Consider the following 6,242-nt stretch of genomic DNA (forward strand, 5'->3'; position numbering starts at 1 on the left):
AAAAAAAAAAAAAAAAAACCCAAAAAACAAATCTTACCATTTGCAACAACATGGATGTTGAGGGCATTATGCCAAGTGAAATAAGTTGGAGAAAGGAAAAATATGTATGATCTCACTTACATGTGGACTCTAAAAACAGAAACAAAAACAAAAAACTGAAATCATAGATACAGATTGTTAGTTGCCGGTGGTGGTTGGTGGGGGGGGTGCAAATTCATGAAGGAGGTCAAAAAGTACAAATGTCCAATTATAAAACAAATAAAAGGGGCTGGCCCCATGGCCAAGTGGTTAAGTTTGCGCCCTCCTCTTCAGCAGCCCAGGGTTTCACTGGTTCGGATCCTGGGTGCGGACATGGCACTGCTCGTCAGGCCATGCTGAGACTATGTCCCACAGAGCACAACCAGAGGACCTACAATTAGAATATTCAACTAGGTACTGAGGGGCTTTGGGGAGAAGAAGGAGGAGGAGGAAGAAGGAGGAGGAGGAAGAAGAAAGAAGGAGAAGGGGAAGGGGACAGGAGAAGGAAGAAAGGAGGAGAAGGAGAAGAAGAAAAGATTGGCAGTAGATGTTGGCTCAGGTGTCAATGTTCAAAAACAAAAGAATAAAGTTAAAAAAACAAAAACAAGACATAAGGATATAATGTACAGCATGGTAACTATAGTTAATAATACTGTATTATGTATTTGAAAGTTGCTAAGAGATCTTAAAAGTTCTTGTCAGGAGAAAGAAAAAAAATTTGTAACTTTAAGGTAATTAACTAGACTTACTGGGGGGATCATTTCAGAATATATACAAACATTGAATCATTACATTGTACACCTGAAACTGTGTGTCAATTATACCTCAGTAAAAAAAAAAAAAAAATGCATGTCCTGGAGGCAGATGGTTCACTTAGAATAGTGGCTCAGCCCTTCACTTGCTGTGTGATTTTAACATCTCTGGGTCTCAGCTTTCTCGCCAAAAAAGAATAGTAGAACTAATTGTTTTAGTCTGTTTGGCCTGCTATTACAAAATACCATCGACTGCGTGGCTTATAAACAACAGATATTTATTTCTCATAGTTCTGAATGCTGGGAAGTGCAAGATCAAGGTGCAGGCAAATTCAGTGCCTGGTGCGGACCCCCATCCTGGTTCACAGCCGGCCATCTGGCCACCTTCTGTCGAGGGAGAGAGCTCTCGGGAGTCTGTTTTATAAGGGCAGTAATCCCATTCGTGAAGGCTCCTCCCTCACGACCTAATCACCTCCCAAAAGCCCTCCCTTCTAATAGCAGCACCGTGGGAGTTACGTTTCAACCTATGAATTTGGGGGGAACACAGACATTCAGACCATAGCACTAACCTACCCTAGTTGTTTTGAGGGTAATACAAGATGACACCTGAAAGCACTTAGAACAGAGCCCACAGGGAGGAAATGCTCAATGAATGTCAGCTATCACCTCGTCATTGACAAGGAAAGGGAGATTTGAGGGCAAGGATGGGAATAAAAGAAGTACTGAGACAAAATACACAGTCTACCACCCTCTGACCTACTCCTCCCGAGAAGAATCTGTCCCGGGGAGGAGCAGCAGGGTCCGCTCCTGATCTGGGTTACTGGTAAGGATTGGCAGGCACTCGGGGGTTTGCTCTAAGCGAGGTCGTGTTATCTAAACTCACTAAAGAGAAAAGCCAGGTAGCAGTCTTTGACCTCTTAAAAAATATAAACATGACAGGGTGACGTTTGGTTTACCTAACATGCAAGTCCCATTTGACAAAAATAAAGATTATAATTAGGCGCTTGTGCTTCCTAATCTAAACTGTGGCTCACTGTGTCCTCAAGATCACAAAGGTGTCCTCCTCCATGAAAACTTAATACGTATCCAGATTTGAAATGGGTATTACAAGGTTGTGTTTACTGCAAATCAAAGGGTACCAAAAATTTTTTCAAAAGTGATGTATTCCTCCTCACGGTAAAATTTTCAAAATTACGTGATTTTTTAGACATATAGTGCATTGGAGCAATGTCTATCAGTTACCCATTCCCCTCCCACAACAGAAAGAATACACTTCTTACTGTAGTAGAGGTGAAGCCATCATGTCTTCAATAAAATTCCATGCCATTTGTATAAGTGGTAAGGCATCTACTTCATGCTTGTGTACTCAACTCCCTTGTTTTGAAGAGAAAGCTGACAACACTTTCTACCAACCCCAGATTCTATTTAACCTGGAGTCACACACCACACAGCAAGAATTCCAGTGTTGTCATGGAATCATACCAGGTACTGGAGCGGACATTCAAGTTTCTAAGACAAGTTCCTTCTTGGGGAGCCTATATCTAATTGGGGGATGAGGCATGGACACATGGGTGCTATCTTACATTTGTGATTAGCTTTTACTTAATACTTTAACGTACACAATGTCGTGTGTGATGGGGGCCACAGAAATGATAAATATTGAGTGGTGTAATATAGGAATTGTGAGAAAAGACTTCACAATAACAGTTGAGTGGAGTCCGGAAGGATGATAAAAGGTTACTATTTTGGAGCTCTGTGCAGAATCATCATTTAAACACTTTGCTATTCCTTCTACATTTAGGATAAGTTAATGTGGCCGGTTCCTGTGGCCCTTCAATGGCGGGGTATGAAATTTTATGAGGATGCTGTGGCTGAAAGTCACAGAATCCCTGCTGGGACTCACTCACAGCCACAAGTGCAAGGTTGAGTGTGAGCCCGGTCGATTCCATCACTCTGGACACTCTTTTCTTCCGTGCTCAATTTCAGCTTCATTCTAATCAGGGCTGGTTTCTTTCATCATCATCAGATGACTCCTAGTTGCTGTCTGAGATTTACGATCCTTGTTTATGGCCAGTAGATATGGGAGGGTGGGGAGGGGAGCGGGGAAGGGGGGAAGTCTCCCACAACCATGGAAAATAAGGTTTCTCATCAATCTAATTGGGCCAATTTAATGTTAGGCCTGTGTCCAGCCACGCGCTCCCCTTTTAAATTCCCAGGAGAGTACCTCATGTTTAGATTAACCCAGAGGAATTATTCGCAGTAAACTGCAGTGCCCACTAGAGGAGTATTTCACTATTAATTTAAAAATCTCATCCTTGGCCATTGTTTCATTAAGGTATGTTTCCTTCATGTGGGCCCCTTTCTTAGACCAGGGTTTCAAATCTGGGGACGGTGGCTAATGTAACGGCAGAGGGCAGGACTGGAGTCTTCACTTCTGTGATGGTTCTCTGCATTAGCTAAGGGATTTTGGACAATCGCTTTAGGGCTAGAAGCCTCACTTTCCTCAGGTTATCTTAAAGGTTCCTTTCAGATCAGAATTCTAGGTTTTCTGTGGCCTATTTCTCTCACTTTCAGATGGACTGGGTCGTGCCATGTTTTAGGCTGAGAATTTTTAAGCTAAGGGAAAATAATGTGATTTAAAAGTGAACTTCAAACTAGTTTTTACATAAAGAACATTAGTAGACACACTCTTAAAAGATCTACACTTCAGCTAATTCCTAGTTAACCAGTGCTTTACTTTCCTTCCATAAAATGTATTGGCTTAGAAACGACCCAAATGTCCATCAACTGACAAACGGATAAACAAATTGTAGTATATCTTTACGATGGAATATTGTTCAGCTGTAAAAAGGAATGGAGTATCGACACACACTACAATGTGGATGAATCTTCAAAATATTATGCTAAGTGAAAGAAGCCAAATACAACAGACTATATATTGTACGATTCCATTTATAACAATGTCCAGAATAGGCAAATCTAAGGAGGCAAAAAGTAGACCAGTGGTTGCCACAGCTGAGGTGAGGGGGAGATGGGGAGTGAGTGTTAATGTGTGTAGGGGTTTCTTTCAGGGGTGATGAAAATGTTCTAAAGTTGATGGTTGCACAACCCTGTGACTATACTAGCAACCAATGAATTGTACACTTTAAATGGATGAATTGTATCATATGTAATTATAGCTCAATAAAGCTATTTAAAAAAGATGTGCTGGCTGATCGCTACAACTAAAAGATCCCCACTCTGCTCCTATCAACCGAGTAGTCAGTTTACTAACAGCCAGTAACTTAATTATTTTAATTAAGCCGAACAAAAGACAATGCAATATAAAATGAATAAATATAAATGCAAGTCTAATGAATGATTAAGAAGGCTTTAAAGGAGAATCACTAAAAATATTACAATGAAACTGGAAAGGGGAAAATATTGTAAGAATCCAAAGTAATTATTAATTCACTGCTTTGCAGTGGCTTCTTAAATTTGCTGTAAAGAAATTGGCTCCATGTTGAAAGACTGGCAAAGGATGTATGTTTATGTGTTTTCAGTGAAAATGCAGCACGTAATCAATTTATGATTTCCTGTTTCATCTGACTTTTAAAAAAATATGATTTGATATTGTTCAGGCAAAGTAGTGCATTAGAGCAGCGTTTCCGCCCTCCACCTCTCTTTTTTGTGGTTTCTGTAGCTTGATGCTTTTCAAATTTTTGTGTAGATCAGAATCCCCTGGAGGGCTTGTGAAAACACAGATTGCTGGGCCCAACCCCCAGAGTTCCTGATTCAGTAGGTTCAAGGGGCAAGAATTTGCACTCCTCACAGGAGGTCCCAGGAGACGCTGCTGCTGCTGCTGCTCCGGGGACTGTGGTTTGAACTTCGCTTTCCTCTCTCTCCTCCTTTAAATCCTTTGTACTTCCACCCACCACCATCTCTGTGATGCATTTACAACTGCCACATATTTACATAGCTGTGGGTCAAAGTCCACGTAGGAAATGTGAAAGCAAATCTTAAATGTAGATATCATTTTTCCAATTTTGCTTATTCCCATTTCTTCCTTAAAGTCCTCCTGCTCCCCTCGGTTCTGAATGTTGCATAATCACACTTTCGTTTTGTTTTAATAATGAACACCTTTCCTTTGAAAGTTCATCTGCTCACATAACTTCTGTAGGCGATGACAGTGGGGTGAAGACAATGGCTCCCCAAGTGGGTCACGGAAAACCCCTCTTAATTCTGTGTTCTTCTATGTCAATCATGGTCTCAAAAGGAAAATGCTTTCATGGGGGCCACTCACTTGAGCTGCAGAGGTGTCTGGGTCGTCTCTGCTACTTGAACTTTGCTCACCCTATTACTGTGCTAGGGCATAACAAAGTGCCACAAACTGAGTGATTTAAACAATAGAAATTTATTCTCTCACAGTTCTGGAAGCTACAAGTAAGATCAAAATGTAGAGCCAGGCGCCCTCTAAAGGCGCCAGGGAAGAACCTGCTCCAGGCCTCTCTCTGAGCCTCTGGTAGTTCCTTAGCTTGTGGGAGTAGAACACCAATCTTCACATGGTGCTGTCCCCGGCTGCATGTCTGACTCTGAATCCAAATTTCCCCTTTTCTTTTTTTTTTGGTTGTGGGTACTTCTAGTTGTGGCATGTGGGACTCCGCCTCAACATGGCCTGATGAGCGGTGCCATGTCCACGCCCAGGATCTGAACCGGCGAAACCCTGGGCCACTGAAACGGAGCGTGTGAACTTAACCACTCGGCCACGGGGCAAATTTCCCCTTTTCATTAGGACACCAGTCATATTGGATTAGGGCCCACCCTAGTGACCTCATCTTAACTTGATCGTTTGCAAAGACCCTATTTCCAAATAAGGTCACATTCACAGGTACTGGGGCTTAGGACTTTAATATTTTTTTGGTGGACACAGTTCAACCCATAACATTCGCATTTGCAGAACGGTCATGAAAAACTTCACTTAGGGCCAAGCCAGCTTGCCCCTCTGGCGTCTGAGCTCTGTCACTGCTGAACTGCTCCACTGTCCTCGTTTGCGTGCTTTGCTCAGCAGCGATATTGCAAGTCGGCACCGGCTTAGTCCCTAAGGAGCCTTCACCCTTCTGCCAAGCTCGGATGTGCTCGTGGCCACAATGGCATCTGCTCCTCCACAGATGGCAGAGCTGCTGATGGAAGTCTCTTGGTGGGAAGTGAGAGGGAGGGCAAGACACCAGGCTCACCTCCTGCAAATGCCCCTCTCGTGACTGACTTTCCCAACCAGACCCTGGACCCAGATGCTTGATCTTGGACCAAGTGAAATGATTGAACTTCAAGAAGGCGCTGAACACCAACTTGCTATGTTTCTTTCCTGCAGGAAGAAGCATGTTTCTAATTCCTTCTCTAATTCATTTTACCCTTGCAGAGACCCACTCAGAACCCCAGAGTTGGCTTAAAGACTATTTTAAGCCCAAGACATTTGAGATTCAACAGATGCCAAAG

Source organism: Equus asinus, chromosome X (genome assembly GCF_041296235.1).
Source record: "Equus asinus isolate D_3611 breed Donkey chromosome X, EquAss-T2T_v2, whole genome shotgun sequence".
In the NCBI taxonomy this organism is placed as follows: Eukaryota; Metazoa; Chordata; class Mammalia; order Perissodactyla; family Equidae; genus Equus; species Equus asinus.